General features: G+C 41.3%; 1 protein-coding gene across 2 annotated transcripts in view; it reads left to right on the forward strand.

Annotated features, from left to right (window-relative positions):
• Positions 1 to 991: 991 nt before the first annotated feature.
• LITAF (lipopolysaccharide induced TNF factor) overlaps positions 992 to 19,759 on the forward strand; it is a 25,104-nt gene continuing 6,336 nt past the window's right edge. Inside the window, exons 1-2 of one of the 2 annotated variants that reach the window (XM_073362433.1) lie at positions 992 to 1,080; positions 13,541 to 13,679. The gene's annotated coding sequence lies outside the window, so the exon portion shown is untranslated. The remainder of the gene's footprint in view (positions 1,081 to 13,540; positions 13,680 to 19,759) is intronic. The other variant, XM_073362434.1, reaches the window with a different exon arrangement.

A 19,759-nucleotide genomic window follows, 5' to 3' on the forward strand; every position in this document is an offset into this window, starting at 1 on the left:
GGCTGTTTCATCCAGGCATCAAAATGTTCCTCTTTGGCACAAAGCAATTGGAACCTTTACAGGAATGATATACTCTGTAATTACCTACATTTGCCTGATGATGGGAATAGTTTATTGCTGAATAATTGTGCCTGTTAAAAAGTAAAACATTACAAAATTGGAGAAGGAATTTTCCTCTTGTTCAAATTATCTTTGTGTTTTGCATATAAAACTTAATAGCTGGTTCTGCTGATACAGTAACTTGTAGATCTTGTTGTTTTGACTTTCGAAGTTTAGGAAAAAGCTGATCTGCAAGGAACTCCAACTCCAAGGTCCTCTTGATAGTGCTGAGTTGGCGTTTTTTTCCTGACAAAGTAAATTCTTTTGTTTAGAACGGTATGTTCCATTACAACTTGTGTTTCAGACACCTGAATTTTTACTCTCCAGGAGCTTAATATTTTTAAACCCTTATCTTACCTTCAATACCCCTATGTCTTTGTTTCCGGTTATTAACTCGAAGGCACTGGCTCTCAAAAACCTATCTTGCCAGGCGATGGGACAGCAGACTGCTCTTGTGGTCTGCCCAGAACAGCTAGCGATAGATATAGATGTATTCGTGTAGTTGATAAAAGTCTTTAGCTTAAGACGCAGCTGCTCGGGTTAGGCTCTGGGCTGGCTCCTAGGCTAGCCCAGAGCCGACGTGTGACTGCTGGCGGAGATGGGGCGGGGTTTTCATGTGGCCCACTGAGCCCTGAGCTGGTGAGCTCGTTCCCAGCTGAAGGGTGGGGAGGGTGCGGTAGGGAAAGGGGGAGCGACCCCGGGCTGCGGTGCTAGGGGGCACAGGCCAAGGCGGGGAGGGTCACTCGCTGGGGCGGGGCCGCTCATTAACTCCCCGGAGCCCGGCTCCCCACCCTAGCTGCGAGGCGGGGGAGGCGAGTGCCGCGCCGGGCCGGGAAGAAGGGGCGGGGGCGAGGAGCGGCCCGGGAGGGTGTAGTTTTGTCTCCGCCAGTCCAGGCGCAGGGAAGCCGCAAACTCGGGCCGGGAGTACAGCGGGTCCAGCTCAGCCCAGGCAGCAGGCGGCCCCCAGTCCCCGCGCAGGAGGTAAGGGCGGCGCTGCCTGCGGGCGTGGGCTCGGGCGGCGGTGCGGGGACGGGCTGCTCGAGGTCCTGCGCTACCTCGGGCCCCTCCATGGGGGGCGGAGGGAGCGGCCCTCGGGGCTGGCCGCGGCTCGGGCTGCCCGGCTGTCCCGGGCTGGGCTTGTGCAGGAGCCCGGCGCCCCTTCCCTCTGCTGAGGGGGCAGCCTGGGGCGCTGGGCAGGGGCCCTCCTTGGGCCCGCTCGGAGATCGGCCGCAGCGAGCCCTGCTGCTCCGAGCCGGGGCTGACCCGGGCGCAGCCTCCTTGCTCTTTCTCTGCTTCCCACGAGGATCCCGGGGGGGTGCCCGCCTGCGCCCGCCTTTAGCGCTCGGTGCTCCTCTCCCTCCAGCACCGTGCCCCGCAGCAGAGCCCGCTGGACACAGCGCACAAACTGAGCCATGTGGGACTGCGTGAAACCGACCCCGGCAGGGGCTGGGGGGGGGGGGGGGCTGCAGCCATCCACCCCCCTCCCTCCGCCACGTTCCGTCCCCGGGCTCCCCGGCCAGGCAGCGACTTCCCCTTCTGAACGGGGCGGCCCACGGCTCCTAGCCACGTTTCCAGACGCGTTCTGTGCTGCCTCAGTGGGGTGGTTTAAATCTCTAGAGAAATCGGTTTGAACAGTGAAGGCCCCAGTTCCTCCCACCAGTGTAAAGAAAAAGCGACTCCATAAGCTGTAAGGGACTAGAGGGGTACATGAGGAAGTACAATTGTATCTAACGCAACCTTTCAGTTCTTTATCTGCGGCTTGTATCCCTTTTCAAGTAAAGTGGGCTGATCGGATGGTGTTTCTATCGTGTGACTTCCAAGGGCATAGCCTGGGATCGAGCTGCTTGGAATTTGTGAAATCCGATGAAGTGAGCTGTAGCTCACGAAAGCTTATGCTCAAATACATTTGTTAGTCTCTGAGGTGCCACAAGTCCTCCTTTTCTTTTTGCGAATACAGACTAACACGGCTGCTACTCTGAAACCCCGAAAAAATGTTTCTCTGAAGTGAAACCAAAATTTGAGGATGCTTAGTAACCCAGTTTGCCCAACCTAGCTTCTGCAGTTGCAAAGTGTCTGTTTTCTATAGATTTGTAATTTTGCAGAGTCACTCAATTGTCTTTCCTCATCTTTATGTTTGTTAGCTCTGGAGCTGTAAACCTGTATTTTTGAGGACGTATTGTAATACTTGGTTACTGCATTTGTTTAAAACTTTTTAATGTTTAGTTAAAAAACATTTAATGCTGGCAAGTGAAATTTTGACATGAGCTCTTCTGTGGGTTTGTATATACTTAGAGTTACTCTGAATTAACTATTCCTAAAGAGTTAATTGGGATTAGTTATTCGATCTGAAATTCACACCCTAGTCTATGCTGAATTAAGTTCCTCGGATAAACCGTCCCTAAAACTGATGGCAGTGGAACACACTGTTACAAATGATCAAAAGTGAAAGGGCGTATCTACACAGGATAATGTAGGAAAGTTGAACCAAAAGCACATGAAACCCCTGGGTGGAAGCTTTCATTCATTAGTGGCCTTAGTTCACTTTCATTAGTGGACTGAAATCACTTTTCTGAATGAGAGTATCCACACATGAGTTTAATGCAGTTTAACTAATGCACTTTAAATTCACACCTTCAATTAATTTTTAACTGAAGCTTAACTTTCCCGAGTGTCCATGTGTAGACAAAATTAATAGCTTCAGCACTTAGCCAATTATATTCAAATTCTTTATCCTCTTTATATTCTTTATTCTTTATCCCAAAGTGGTGTGGCCTCTTTGCAGATAGAGTGCCACCCGGATCTGTCTCCAGCTAGGTTTTGGAGGTGGTCTAGCTGGATATTAAAATTAGGAGTTTACAAAAAATTCTCAGATGATCTGCAGCCATGACCACAAATTCTGGGAGCTAAGATATACATTGTTTGTTAAATGTTCAGCTATTTTCTCAAAACTTATGTTGCCAGGTCTTATGAAAAGACACAATTTTATTTTAAAATGACACTGTCACTCCAACATCTAATGTTAAATCTTGTCAGCCTATAACAGAGCTAGTTTTAAGAAACAGAAAGTTCTTTAAAAAAATTCAAGGGTGAACATTGATCATTTATTTAAAATATTTTTTTGCTTGTGAAGTTTTATTGAAGAAAAATGTAAACCAGAATATAATTCCCATTATGTCAGTTGTAAAATCTTCTTTCCTAGGACCCCTTATTTCAAAGTTCTGATCAGCTTCTGGAAGAAACTTGGCATCATACATGATAGAGCCTTTATTCTCCAATAAACTTTTGAGGAATCTGCGCCACTCTAATTTTAAAAATTTCTATGAAAACAATAGGAAAAAGTTAAACTAGGAAAGATCTTATTGTTCAGACAACCAAAAACTTGGTCTGGACAAATGATATATTTAATTACTTCTGCTTTTCACTTAAAAATTCTGGGTGCAGTGGCATACCAGTGCAGTCTTGCTGTTTGGTCAAAATAATGACTTCTTGTCTCAGTTTCCTTAGAGCAGTTGTGTCTCATGCTGTGCTGTGTGGATGGAGCGCACACACAATTAGCCAAATGCACTTTCCCAACAACAGCATGGCCTCATTAATGGAGAAGAGACAGAGCAGCAGTTTTGGTATATTTTGCTACACAAGTGCTAGGCAGATCATATCAGGATATTATACATGAGGGAAGGACAATCATTTTTCTTCTAGGACAGATTTGAGATCCCAGTTTGTATTGGACAGGTTGGTTTAGGATCAAAATTCCTTGTTTTTCCTAGGTCATTCTCTTCTGGGTTCTTGCTCACCAAGGAGGGTTGCCCCTATCCAGGTTTTCCCAGGATCATCCCCTTTTGAGGTAGCTGTCCCAGGAAATCTGTAGGGGTGCTGAGTACACACTGCAAGCTGCCTAGTTTTATGGACTCAGGATCATCCTGAATGTCCCTGCTTTTTGTACCTAAAAGATGGCAACCCTACCACCAAGTGTACAGATGAGTTATTTCTTTTTCTTTGTCCCTCAAAATAGTAAAAAGAAAAGGAGTACTTGTGGCACCTTAGAGACTAACCAATTGTCTACCTTTGTTCTGAGGTACAGGTTCATGGAAAAATATATGCAGTAACAGATTACTCATAGTTTTAATTTGTCATCTAAAAGAAGACCTATTAGCAAGATGCTATTGTACACTACTGGTGACAGCTTTCGCTTTTCCTCTGTAATAGTGCATTGTATGTATTTGAAGATTATATACTATATGCAGTGCTGATGTTTTTATAGGTCTGTTATGGGAATTTGTGAGTTGACTGGAAAAAGCTGATAACATAAGGATTGATGTTGGATACTGTCTGTTACCAGAGAGAGGTGACAAAAATAAAATAGCTTAAATCATCTATACTTCAAAAACAAAGCAGCCTTGAAAAGCCAGAAAAAAAGTGAGGCCTGTGAAAGATGGCATGTACTGTCAGTAAATACCACAGAGTACTTTACAGAACTACGTACACATACAAGAAAACTGACACCCATTACTAGAATACACCAGCATGACTAGATGAAAAGTGGCAGGTATTGTAACAGAGCCAGCAACCCCAAACAGCTTAGGCACAAGAAGTGAGGAATACGATGTTCAGTTAAAGCAACAGGAGAATATATGTGGGCAACCAGTAACTACACGTTTGGAGGATATTCTTGACCAGTTAGTATTTTGGAGTGTGTTAAAGGGTAGAGTTTCTTTTCCTTAGATTTTTTTTAACATTATTTTTTAATTTTGCATATAAGAACAATCTCTTCCAGCATACTCCCATAGCAAACTTAAATTCATTCTATTTCTGAAGCTGAATTTCACACAATAAAAGTACAAGTAAATGCTTTCTTCCAATGGTCTTAGCAGAAGTTATTTTTTTGGTCCTATTGGATTAATTCTGTAAAACTAGAACTGTGTTAAAAAAAAATTGATATCTTTAAAAGTGATTATGGTAGATCATCTGCTTTATTCTCTTGTCCTGGAAGACACTAGTGTTGCTGTTAACTTTTATTTAAAATATCCCCATTAATGAAAGGTTGCAGTACTGGGAGATAGTTGAGAGCATGAAAAGAAATACATCCCCTCTTGTTTAATAGGTTTCAGAGTAGCAGCCGTGTTAGTCTGTATTTGCAAAAAGAAAAGGAGTACTTGTGGCACCTTAGAGACTAACCAATTTATTTGTGCATGCTCGGGGGTCGCATAACTAGCTCAAATAAATTTGTTAGTCTCTAAGGTGCCATAAGTACTCCTTTTCTTCTTGTTTAATAGTAATTAGGAATCCTAGCGCATTATGGTTACAGGCTCAAGAATACTAATGCCACTATGCTGTAAAAATAGCAGTGATTGGGGACAGCTGGTAAAAGTACAGTAAATGTGCAGCTTTTCATTTTAGTCATCGGGAACTTTTTGCTTCTATGGTGAAGAGAACAGTAGGCCAGGGTTTGTACAGACTCTGAGGCCATGTCTACAGGTGTTGCAGTGCCATAGCTATGCCCCTGTAGAGTGTATGCGGACTATAGCAATAGAAGGGGGTTTTCCGTCACTGTAGGAACTCTGTCTTTCTGAGCAATGGTAGTTAGGTTGAAGGAAGCATTCTTCTGTTGACCTGTCTGCATCTATGCTTCAGTGAGGCTGGCATAGTTACAGCACTCAGGTGTGGATTTATTTACACACATGAGCACAGTACTTATACTGACCTAAGTTTTTAATGTAGACCAGGCTCGGTACTTACATGTACTGGTCTGGAAGTTGACTACCTTCCCTTCTGGAGGGATATGAATGCAGACTCATTTCTGCCATGATACCCTGCAACCATGCTATTATTTAATCAACTCAATTCTTGTAGGCAGTTGGGGAAAATCTACAAAACACACATTCCATTATCAAAAACATAGTAGTATGGAGATGTGGCCAATCACCTTGGCCCCTTTGCTTGTCATTTTTCACTTAATTAGTCTTTTTTTTCCCTATTTGTCTTTTAGATTGTGAGCTCTATGGAGTAGAAACCATCATCTATCTCTAGCATGTTGGGGGGTGGTGTGTGTCTGTAATACCAAAAACTAATACTGTATATCTGTTCTTACACTGTAGATACTGTAACAACAGCTGTATCTGAAGTTTTATCTACTGCTGTCTGAGGTTGGCACATGTGGCATTTCTAAGAAAAGACACTACTGTAAATGCTTACCTGGAGCAAATACAAAACCACTTTCCTTAATAAGCCTTTCTCTCACAGTTTATTAAAAGAAGAAAACTGACTAGTGGTACTATCCTGAGTGATGTATGCTGGCGTGCTATCATTCTTCCACTGCTGCAGTTGGGTACATTATCCTGTATAACCAAGTTAAGGGAGCAAACTTGTTACAGATAAATATAGAATTTCTCTTAAATATTCCTATTTTGCTGAACTCTCCCACAAGAGCAAGTAATCAGGAATGTTTTAGAGAATTTCTTATCCTTGGAAGTGAATGGAGTTCCATAATTGCCAGATAAATTTGCATGATAAATCATTGGCATAATTTGCATTACTTGAGAGCTTCTCTAACATAAGCCAAACATGAAAGCATGAAATACTTTTTATTTGCTCAACCCTTTCTACACTGTGCCAAAATATGTTTAGACATCTTTAACTTATTGAGGAGATCTGGCTTGAGAGATGGGTATGTAGACATAAGGAAAATACTAAAGCAATACTTTAAATTCCTCCTGAATCCTGCTCCAGAAGCTTGAAGAAAGCAAATAGTTTATTTAAAACAAACAAAAATCTTCCACAAAATCGTTGTTTCCAATTTAACACTTCAGTCTGCAAACTCAGTCCAACTTCAGGAGCCATGTGCTAGGATGGTGTCAGATCTTATGAGCCAAGCAGGGTTGTGCTGGCCCTGGGAGACCTCCAAAGGTCATGTCTGGGAGACCTCCACAGATCATGTTTCCTATGGAAGTGGTGGTGGCAGCACAATAGATGGCAAATCCTCCCACTGTCCCAGTATTGTGCCAGCAGGCACTGAACTGCAGAAAAGGACCCTTTTTCATATGACACAATAATAAGTGGCAAGGACCTTTTACATATAAAGATGCCATGGTAACTATTCAAAGGATGTTTTTATCACTTGTGTTGGCAGAATTCCAATTTGGGTAATTACATTTCTCCCCTGCTGTTTCAATTGGATTAAGATTATCTTTGCTTTTGTCTACACTTTTAATGTTGACATAAGCTGTGAAATTGCTGCATTACATGCCAGTGGTGGATGAAAGATCTCTATCTATTGCTTATTTACCACAGGCAAATGCTGTGAGATTTAATGATAAAGTATTTATTTTGAGATCCTCTGATAAAAAGCCTATCTAAGTGCAAAGTAACTCATGGATGAAGATGTCTGAACTGGTGACAGAATACTAGTAGATCATTTTAAAATCAAAAGCTTCTTTTTCTGATTGTGACAGCATGTGACACTTACTGTTGTTTGATACAGAACATTAATTCTTCCCAGACTTCATTGCTTGTCCCAAATCATGTTGCTCTTTAAGAAAGTTGCTTGAAAGATGCTTGTGGGAAGTGTAGTTTGTCAAAATATCCACTTGGAAGTCATTTGCCTTAGCTTTCACAGAGTACGTAACGAAGCCTTAGTCTGCTTTCTAGTTTGGAACCTGAGATTTAATATGAAGGGGCTTGATTCTTGCTCAGGAAAATGTAAGTATCAAAAACTAATTCCAGTATCAGGTGAAGTATTAGTATCTGTCTCACTCCGAACTCCTTGCTTGTAATTGGTTGGTGGTTGTGTTTTTTTGCTGTTGTGTACATTTAAATTAGGTCATGCTGAATATTGTTTGTATTTCCTCTTGTGAAATCTTGAAAAAATTTAGGTCCAGTTATGAAATTGTATTTCCTCTTGGCATCCGTGCACGGGCCCAGAATCGCCACTGTCCCATGTTTCCATGTGTGTCCCCGTACTAATGTAATTGGCTAATAGACGGCACAGCTTCCGGATTATCAGGGCCAATTTACAGTGCCCTGGTATAGGTTAGAGTAGTCTGGGAGGTACTAAACTTATGCTAGCTGGCAATGGACCTTATGACTTTGTACTAGCTGGGTACAGTCTGAATGCCATCAGCTCTGTCTATACTGAGAATAAGTGAGGGGGTGGTGACTGGGCCAACTACACTGGCTCTGCTCCACCAGAGAGCTTCCCCACCCCCGGGGCAGGGGGGAATTCTTAGCTGGCCAGATCAGGGTACACTCCATCCCACTTGTGCACCATGTGTGATTCCTAACTAATGCAAGTGACAGGAGAACTGGACCCACTAAGTCTAAAGGCTGGATTTTTTCTAGCACACTAAACTTTTATGCCAATGCAACTCAGTTGACTTCAACAGTAAATCTTAACTTACACCAGTGTCGGTGTAAAGTGAATCTGGCCATAGTGTTTAAGCCTATATATGCCCCCTCCCTGCTTTTTTTGGGCTTTGGATTTTGGAGTTCGTGTTCCACACCTCCATCTTACTAAGAGATTATCTTCACTACTGTTCCTGTGGGAGAAATTCTACATTAGTTCTTTCTGACTCATTCACCATGCCTTTTGTTTCCTTCTAGTAAAGTTCACCTGGCCACAGCTTCTGTTTCCTTCCAGTTAGGATTTCCTGGCTGGGTGTGTGTAGTTTAAAGATTCCACCAGTGTTCTCGCGGTGCGTTTTTCCTAGGGTAGGAAATACCATGCCCCTGCCCTGCCCCTCCCCCCAAACAAAACAGTCCCTCTCACAACTTTTCTTCCTGTTTAACAAACGTGCAATGATCTGTACAGGCCAAATTCCTTTACACCATTATGTGTACTTGAGTTTCTGTATGATACACACAGCAAGACAGATATTCCTGGGGAATTCGAGTCTGTGGCTTGCCTTTTTTAATGCAACAAATAAAACATTTAAGCAAAAGTCCACTAGGGGATCCTGGATATTAAAATACACAAAGGGAACTTTTCTGAAGCGTAATGAACAAAAGTATCTTCTTTTCCTGATTTTAAAATTGCACCAGCTTAACCTTAAAATACAGAGAGGGAATTTCAAGATGGCTGGCCCATATTGAATCAAGTACTGTGGTCTGGAGCAGAGGGCCATTGGCTCTAATGGATTTTCAAATGGGGAGAGTTTTCCCTAGGGGAAGTACACTTATTTTACACAATCTGAAAAAGCAGCTTTTTATGCTCATAGACTTACAGACTGTAAGGTTAGAAGGGTCCATCATGATCAACTAGTCTGACCTTTTGTTCTTGCATTAATGGGAGAATCTTAAACAGATCTGAACACACCAGGCAGACTATTGCCAGCCTATCCTAGGTTCAGCAGAGGTGCCTGTTACTGTTCCCTGCATGTCATAATATGTCGTCTCTTCCAAACCGTATGTAAGACACAACATTAAGCAGATGCCTCATTTTGTTTTTGTCACTTATTTTTTTAACTGGCATGTTTGCAAGCATTCCTCTTAACAAACTAGACTGTGTGTATTCAGTTTCTCTTGAGCTGCATGTTTGATTAACAGCTAGATCTGGTGAACTGTTCACAAGTGAAATGCATAGACTTCTGTAAAGGAGGTGTAGTCCTCCGACTGCTTTCTGAGAAGTGTTTTTAAAAAACCAACCCAACAACTCCACAAAGTTGTCAGTTTCATGCAAAGACATGTAGAAAAGAAATTTAATAAAATCAGAATTTTGAATTGGACCTTATTACAGGAGAGCGGGAAACTGTATGAAAATTGGTCTTTTTCACAAAGAGAGATTGTTGTTGTTTTCTATACCCTGCCATCAGCAGCAAGTCTCTGATCTGCGTTCCTATACCTGAGAGCAACAACAAAATTAATGATCATAGGAGAATATTCTCCTAGCCTTATGTAAAAGGCTTCACTCCAGTTATGCACAGACAAAAAGCAAGTTACATGTCTGCTCTCAAACAGAGGCTAAATATTATTGTACACAGAGACCAATGATTTAAGAAATACAGGCTTTAGCTTGTTTTTAATCATCCATATTTTGATAGCAGTGTAATCTTTGGTCAAATCAACTTTTACACACTATGGTCCAGTATATCTTTGGCATAACTCCGACAAAATAAGCTGGCATTTTTCCTCTTACCGATGTAATTACAGTAGTAGTTGGTGATTGTGACTGTGCCCCTTCAAGATTGATAATTAGTACATTAGGCTTATGTAATTTTTCTAAAAATACATAACAGAACTTTTTTTTAAAAAAACTTCATAGAACCCAATTTTTTGTTTGACTTGCAAACACAGCACGGGGGAATATCTACATCCAAACATTGCAGCATTGTGTAAGACGAGAGCAGGAAGTGAAATAGTCTATAAACAAAAGTTGCTGTTTTAAGTAAAAACACAAACAACCCCTAACCCATAAATAATGGAGACTTTTTTAAAGGTTGCGTCAATTTTAATATTTTAAAATGTAAAAAGACATTTAAAATATAAATATTGCTGTAATCTGACAAAAATCCTTTAGCCACTTATTTGTCCATGAACTGTTTATTGGGATTTTTTAAAAGTTATTCATAAATAATTTATTATCCTCTTTCCAGCTATTGAATTGTGTTGTTGAATCATTGTATACCATGTAATTGTTTAAATATATACAGACTGAAACCAGTCCAAACAATAATTATGGATTAAAGGTTAAGTCAATGACTCAGTTCTTCCTTTCTACTTCTGACCTGTTCCTCCCAGTCCTGAAACTAACCCTGTCTCTTTCAGCTTTTGGCTTCTACTACAATCAGTATTTGTATGCACCTCTGCACTTCCTGATTTCTTTCTCCCACTTTGCTGTTGGCTCCCCACAGTACACATTTGAGTCCTGTCTTCACAGACAAAAAAGGGTGTTTTGTTTTGTTTTTTTTTCCAGTGAGACTGTCTCTGTCAATTCAGCCAAACATGATTAAGAAACCCTGGTAAGGTGCAGCGTGCATCCGCTGCATAAGGAGAGTTTCTTTACCATGTGTTGGCTCACATGGTTACTAATACATAGTAAAATCTTAAGCCATGTGTACAGTACGGAGACTATTCTGGCATGGCTGTGTGGGCACAATCCCATAGCGTAAGCACCGTCTATACCAAGAGAAGAGGTTTTTCTGTCAGTGTAGGAACACCACTTCCCCAAAGAATGGAATGCTTATGTCAACCTAGCTGTGTCCACAGTGCGGCGTTAGGTTGGCATAGCTGTGTTGGTCTGGGGTGTGTGTGTGTGGGGAGCTGGTTTCCCCACACCCTTGACTGATGTATATGTAGCCATGTGGCACTAATGGTTAAGTGTAGACTAAGCCCAAGTGTGGACAAGGCAGTTTGTAGTCATGTGTGTTAGCAGGTCATGGTAAAAACTAGCCTACCACCAGGCTTTTTAGTGAAGACAACGCCACAGGCTAACGTTGGAATTAACTGGTCATGCTGTATTTTAGGGGTGAGCATAGATTACAGCAGAGCCATTGTTTCAGACATGTTAAGCCTTGTCTTTATGGTTCCTGTGCCACTTAAACTGTATCTATGTTGTGTATCTCCTCCTCCCTCTCTCCCTGAGTGATCATACCCTTTGCTTTGTTCTCCACTAGGATTTTACAACTTAGAACTAGTTCAGGTTAGCAACTTAAAATACAAAACCGACACCTTTTCTTAATCAAGATAAATGCATGTAGTTAATGTTACAAAAACTATGTAGACAAGGCCTACCTCTCCACTTTAATGAGGATTCAGAGGGCTTTTTAATTGTTAAGCGTGCACACAAAGTATTTTTAATTTGTATGTTTATCTAAGCATACTGTTGCTGAGTTTCACTCCACTGTGCACAGATGCCTTTCAGCCAACTTTATAGTTTCCAAGTTTTATCCTGAGGACTTTTTGTATCTGTTGTAAATCCTTGATACACTTGATCTGGTGGAAATGTTGACAGAATCTGGACTTCAGCAATAAATGCTTAGTTAATAAGTTATGGCTCTTTTGGGATAATTTTCCCCTAAAGGTTTTAATGTCTCCAGTAGCTAGACAACTAAATTGTGTAACCAGGTGGCTTACATTTCTGTGAGGTGTGGCCAGCAGAATCTCTCGCTTGTTAAAGTCAGCAGTTTCAGATTAGGATGTGAATTTGAACCCTGTTCTTGGTTTAAAATTGCATGGGTTTGTATCCTGGGAACTTGCTTTGAGATTCTGGGTTTGCATGAATTCAAACCTCCAACCTAACTCAGCTGAAAATACCACCTTATTTTGCGGGAAGGAGAATCATAACGACTCAGGATTTGTCTGGTTTTGAATTGTTTCAAACTGTTTCCAGCCACAGATGCATCATCACCAGGCTTGAGTATGGTTATGAAAGTTTCACAACCTCCATTCATACTTGTCATGGAAGAGGAGTATCTTTGTCACTCGCTGGAGTAGGATTTGTTACTTGACATTCAGTTGTTTATGTGTAATGTAGTAGCTAATCGGAATGAGCGTCACTTTTAGTTTGAAGAAAAGGAGTACTTGTGGCACCTTAGAGACTAACCAATTTATTTGAGCATAAGCTTTCGTGAGCTATAGCTTATGCTCAAATAAATTGGTTAGTCTCTAAGGTGCCACAAGTCCTCCTTTTCTTTTTGCGAATACAGACTAACACGGCTGTTACTCTGAAACTTTTAGTTTGAGTGGAGCTACTCATTGGTGTTGTGGTTTAACCGCCTGGCTTACCCCTCAGTTCAGTGACTTCTGTGCTGTGCAGAGGAACAAATCTGTAGTGGGAGCCTGTCTGGGTGGAAAGACTTAAAGGGATGATGCCTCCTCCCCATAAATGGTCTTTTCCCTCTTCAAAAGACATGGAGGAATCTGGGCCTGGGGGAAAATGGGTAGGGCTGGGGAGCCGGAGCAGAACTGAGTAGTTATGATTCCTAAAATACAATTAACGAGGAAAGTTGAAGTAGGTGGATTTTATGCTGCCCTACTAACTCTCCACTGAGCGCTCAGTGATTCATCTCCACCAAGTAACACAGCATATTTGGGTGTAGTGAGTCAATAGCACTGTGACCAGGGGAGGGAGACTACAGACAATTATGGAGGGACGGAGGCCAGAATCTTTGGCCCTTGCCTCCTAGCCATGGTTCCATAGATTGGAAGCTGAGGAGACGTGATAGCCTGCACAAAGGAGCTACAGTTTGTCCGTTATTTTGTGCTACTGATATAAAGGCATATGTGTATAAAATGTATTAAAGTGGAAGAGAACTGTCTGCGTCAGTGTGAAAGTAGATCCAGTCTTACATTTAGTCTGTATGCTACTGTTAGAATATTTTTGTATATTCTGGTTTTGGATCGTTTAATGTAGCTTAATTATTTGCATACACAACTTAAAAATAGCTCTGTGGGGCACTGTACTTAACTGGTATCTTTCAACTGCTGCCTCTGTCCTTTGCCATTTATATAGTCTATTGCCTTTCACCACTACCGTTGCTATCTGAATCATTATACGGAAAGAGCTTTTTTGAGGACTAGGAGACAGGACTCTCAAGTTCTATTTCAACCTCTGCCATCCATTCATCACTGAGCCTGCTTATTTCTTTCAGGTAAGCAATTTCTCTTTGAATTAAATGAATGGCTCACTTCATATATCCCAACTCTCAGTCCATTAAAATGCTGCTAGAAACTCAAGTTCTGCCTGCTCTGAATGATGCTTAAGATCTCATGGCACTTCTAAATCGGGGCTTACCATGGTGTTTCTGGCCAAAATTTCTTCTGCTTTTCAAACTTGGGCAATGTTTTTACTGTTGCTGTTCGCTCCACAAATGGGTGAATGTCCGTGATATGTTATATGTAAATAGCAGTAAAAGCATGTTGAGTTCCAAGATCTAAGCTATGGTATATAAATGTAAAATGTTTTGGGTGAATGAATGGAAACGTGAGTAAAACATTGGGACATTTGTTGGGGCATTAAAAATTAATCTTTTTATAGAAAATATCCTTATTTAAACTAAATAGGTTGTCATGATTTCAAATATATTTTAAAAATGTAAACCTATGTTAATGCATAATCTTAGTGTAATTTATTCTTCTGTCATTAATCCAATCCACATAGGGTCATCTCTTTGAGTTCTTCTCCGTTCTAGTCTGTTCCTTGGAAACTCTACAGTTTCCTTTCGAATGACATCCATCTAGTTTTAGGTCTTCCAACCTTCTCTTCTCAGTATAACAGCCTGTTTTCTATTTATTCTTTGTCTTTTCACATGCCCAAATCATCCAACCCTGGATTCCCTCAGCTTTTCTATAATCGGTACCACCTTCACACTTCCCCTAATGTTTGTTCTGAACATAGTACATCCTTGTAACCCTAGGCATCTATCTTAGCATTTCCACTGTACTCCAGATCTGATCCTGTCTCTTCCTCAGTGCCCAGCATTCAGAGTCATACCAAAGTGCAGGCCTAATTACTGTCTTGTAAATCTTTCTTTTCAGTTTGATAGGCATTCTTCTATTACTTCTTTCCATTTAGTTCATGCCTTTCCTCTGCTGCTCGTAAGTTTGTCATTGAGTTCACCATTATTGTATACTATGGAACATAGGTACTTAAACTTCTATGCTTTCTGGTAATGGCTGCTCCCTCCCTCCCTCCCTCCCCATGACTTACTCTCATGGTCTTCCTGGTGGGTATTATCGAATCTACAGACCATATACTCTTTTTTTTTTTTTTTTTTTTTTATTTCTGTTAGTTCTTGTGCCATTTTTTTTCAAGTATACACCTGCATCTCTAATTCTTCTTCCCTTTCCTTTTTGCTTCCCCCCCCATGAACCCTACATCATCGGCATCAAGGTGCCACTCTTGATGTTTTCTGTAAGGGTGTTGCACACCAATGTGAACAAAAATGGGCTTAGTGCCAAGCCTTGATGTACTCCAACTCTTATTAGTAACTGTTCAGTTTCTCCACATGTTTTTTTAACTATGGTGAAAGCACCCGTGTACATGTCCGATATAGTCTTCAGGCATCCGTTTCATCCTCGTACACCATCAGATGACTTCCCTCAGAATGAGGTCATATGTGTTTTCAAGATTGAATGCTATATGCAGGGTTTTCCTCTTTTTTCTCTGTTCTTTCACAACCAATCTTAATGCAAAAATAGCATCCATTATTGACTTGCCTGTTACGTATCCAAACTCATTGTCACTGATCTCGCTTCTCTTCATAGTCTCTTCTCAATAACTTTATTCCAGATCTTCATCGTCTGGCTCATGAGATCATGATGTGGTGTTACCACAGTCTTGTATGTCTCTTGTTCTCTAATATTTTTCACCAGGCATCTTCAGTCCTTATGATATTAAACAGTTGTAAATGTGTTCACTACTTGCTGCAAGAACTTCTACTACAACTGGTATGCCACCAGGGACGAGAGTTTTCTTATTTTTCATGTTGCTCCATGCCTCTGCAATGTCTTCTCCTAGGACTGATGCCACCAGACCCTAGTTTGGTTTTATCATCGGCAGGAGTCTCTTCATACATAACCTTTTAAAGTAACTTGTCCACTGTTCCTTAATCTGGTTCTCATTGCGCATGTTTCCACTTTCATCAGCAATGACTTTGAGAACAATGTCTTTAGTTCTCTTATTGCAGGTTTTTGCTAGTGTAAATATTTTTCTTGCCCTATGTGGTGTGCTATAATCTATTAAAATTTAAATAAAGTATTAAGCAGTGCATGATTGCTGCTGATCTTTTAAAGAAAGTCAAACCACTGAGCTGGTGGTAGTCACTGGCTAAGCACCTGGAATCAGACTTTGTTGAATCTAGGTCCATGGCTTGGAGGCCTCTAGGTGCTATGATAATACAGAAAGGGAAGCTGTATAGAGTATCCACAGTCAGGGTATATTAATTTGCTTGTTCACCATATATTTTTATCTTGAGGTTGGTGATATCAAATCTCTTACAAACCTGATCCACTTTTAAAAAAATCCCTATATTACTTCATCTGGGCTCTGTTATGCTACATAATTATAGCATCTGAACAGTGCAACTTCTGATTGTGTATTATCGCTTGGATTTTCTTGGGCTGTTGCATCTATCTTGTGCAGAATTTTAGCCAGAATTTAATTACCAACTTCCTGTAGCTTGATCAATATAAGGAGGCTGAATTATTTGTAACACAGATAGTTTTGTCCCTATGGTTTCGATCAAATAAACGCAAGATCTGAATTAAGTGTGGGCATATCTGTACTACTTAGAGCCTCAATTTACCTATTTGTAAAATGACTATAATACATGTCACAGGTGCTATGAGATGTAATGTTTGTAAAAGCACTCTAAGACCTTTGGATAAAATGCCCTTCATAAAAGCCAAGTATTTAGCATTATCTCTGGATGAAGCATACTGTTAATCCTTAGGTAGCTAATTGGTAGCTTGTTTGGTTTATATCCTGATAATGTATCTCAATGAATTGTGTTAACACCATTTTGTGTTTATGAGCATTGGGTTAAATTGATCACTGAGTTTGAAGGCAATCTCACTTCCAAAAGTCACACAGTTGGCTGGCCATGTAAAAGGGACCATATTGCCTTGACTGAGTTAGGTTACTGCAGGTGTACAGACTCTTTATGTGGGTTTTGAAGAGGACTCAGGATCTGCAAGTGTTTGACCAAATATTAGAAAAATCAACTAATAGAATATATCACACAGGACAATGTTAAAACTTAAAATAAATCTGAAACTGAGTATTAATGAAATGGAAAAACTTCCAGATAAATTGACCAGCCACCCAGTTCAGTTTCCTCAAATATTGAGGTCCTAAATTTCAAGGTATTGCTTCTAGTTATTGGCTTTCAACATATGCTATAGGACGGGTGGGCAAACTACAGCCCGGGGCTGCATCCAGCCCTCCTGACATTTTAATCAGGCCCTCAAGCTCCCGTTGGGGAGCAGGGTTTGGGGTTTGCTCCACTTCGGTGCTCCAGCCGGGGAGCAGGGTAGGGGTCTTGCCCCATTCTGCGTGGCTCCCAGAAGCAGTAGCATGTCCCCCCTTGGGCTGCTATGCATAGGGGCAGCCAGGGGGCTCCACACACTGCCCCCGCCCCAAGCACCACCCCCACAGCTCCCATTGGCTGGGAACCGTGGCCAATGGGAGCTGCAGGGGCAGTGCCTGCAGACAGGGCAGCATGTGCCTCCACATAGGAGCTGGAGGGGGGACATGCTGCTGCTTCCGGGAGCTGCTTGAGGTAAGTGCCCCCCAGAGCCTGACCCCCTGCCCCTCCCACCCTCTGAACCCCTTGGGCGCAGCCTGGAGCACCCTCCTGCACCCCAAACTCCTCATCCCCTGCCCCACCCCAGAGCCTGCACCTCAACCCCATTTTCTTGAGCATTCATGGCCCACAATACAATTTCCATACCCAGATGTGTCCCTTGGGCCAAAAAGTTTGCCCACCCCTGCTATAGGATCTGCAAGATTATTTTCTGAGGAATGTATGGGCTTTGAGATTTCTCAGTTGCACCTACCTGACCTACTAAAGACCTGCTATACCACATGTTTTGTAGCATATCCAGACGTGTTATACCACGTCCATGTGAAACTGATGAATGCTTTTATTGATATGAGGCCATGTGAACTGGTGAACAGCAACGATAGAGAAAATCATAATGTCCAGCTTCCATCTAAGTCAAGCTTAATGAATAAACCCCAAGAAATGGATGCCTATCTTGAGGCCATCAGATTTTGTTCTGTTTATTGTCTGTCCCTTCAAACTTTATTCGTATCAGTTTTTACTACCATGATATTTATTTTTTGTTGCAGTAGGCAAGCATTCAAAAATACATTGGTTTAACTAAAGATGTGTGGCTTTTTGTTTAATTAAATCTGTTAATAAAACCACTGCAACACTGTTCACAACAGTGGGTGGATACTTTTTTTTTTTTTTTTTAAAATGAAGCCCATTTGCTAGAAGGTTTGAATCAAATTGAGTGCACAGTCAGGGTTTTTCACAAGTTTTTTATTATATTCTTTTAAACCAAAGCAATTTTTAAACTTTTTAATCCAACGCTGAATATAGACAAGGCCCCTGAAAGACTAAAGGGGGAGCAAATTCTGTTTATGTATCTAAAGCCCCAGTAATGGGCAACAGTAAACAGAATAAGAACATGACACTTAAATGTCATTGGTGTGCATTTACACATGAAGGAAGAGCTGTTCCTGAGCAACTCCATATGTGAACACTCTCTTATTCTGGAATAAGGGGGCCTTGTTCCTGTTAAGGGTTTGTTCAAACCAAAACTGGTGTTTATTTTTCTTCTCTCCGGAGAGACACTCTTTGTGTGCTCTTTTTAGATAATAAGCTTCCCCCCCAAAATACAAATAGCTTTTAAAATGTTGTTCTAATTCAGGAAGGTTATATAGGATCTGATTTTAACATGGCTTGAGTTGGCTTGATATTGAACAGCAGTTAATTAAAACCTCTCCCTATCCTTCCTATGCACTCCCACTTACCTTCATCTTCGTTTCTCACAATCAAGCTTCCGCTCCCACTTCTGGATTTTGAAGCATTTAAAGTATGTGTAGTTGCTTTAGGCCTTCCTGGCCTTTAAGAAAAAAGGGAAAATTTAAAAAATCTTTACGTGTCATTGATGTCCTTGAACTTACATGCAATGTCTAAGTAGTGCTGAGCATTGGTAGACTGTATTAGTAATCCATGTGACAGCCCAGTCTAGTTCGAGCTAAAATGGAATATTGAAAAAGTGCTGTTGAAACTGTTGCCATGAGCTCAGAGTTCTAATTAGCATCTAATCATGGTTTGTATTAATGTCAGCTGCTTTATCGACTTTTTTCAGTTAACATCTGATTATCTGACTCACCAGTTTCAGAGGTAGGAAAGTCTCTTAGCAGCAGTCAGTTGTATGAGGCCATTGGGATTTCAAATAGTTTTAGGCCCCAATCTAGCAGTGAGCTCTGTGTGGGCACAGGGATCTGTCTCCATGGAGCTTGTTCTGGATTGGGGCCTTAATTTCTGGACCACCTGAATAAATTATCAACTTTTGAAATATTCCATATAAAACTGTTTCCCTCAAAAAACACAAGTGTAAAATTCTTAAATTATAGTTTGATAGAGCTGAATGAAAAATAGTTTATCCACACACACATTCGGCAGGAAATGGAAAAATCCTTGGCCACACAAAGATGCTACAAAGCCCTGTCTCTCATCCTTTCCCCTTCTTGAAATCAAATTAAGTGTTTGTGCAACTTGGCCTATGGCTCAACTTAAATTACTACAGTGCTGCAGTGCTTCAGTGTAGACACTCAGTACAGCGACTCGGAACAAATATAGACTAGAAGGCTGTTATAGCTGGGATGTTTGGTGTAATCGATGAATCTTCAGAAATCTTTGGGAGGAGAAGAGGGAAGACTCTTAAAATTTAGGCTTTGTCTACACTAGCACTTTCATAGGCAAAACTGTTTATTGGTTAGAGGTGTGGAGAAAAAACACACCCCAACCGATACATGTTTCACCAACAGAAGGGTCAGTGTGGACAGCACTATGTTGGTGGGAGAGCGTCTCCTGCCGACACAGCTACCGCCGCTCATTGGGGGTGGTTTAATTATGTTGGCAGGAGAGCTCTCTCCTGACTGTGCGGCTAAACAAGAGGCCATACAGCTGCAGCTGTGCTGCTGTAAGGTCTA

The sequence above is a fragment of the Lepidochelys kempii genome, chromosome 10 (assembly GCF_965140265.1).
Source record: "Lepidochelys kempii isolate rLepKem1 chromosome 10, rLepKem1.hap2, whole genome shotgun sequence".
NCBI classification, from domain to species: Eukaryota; Metazoa; Chordata; order Testudines; family Cheloniidae; genus Lepidochelys; species Lepidochelys kempii.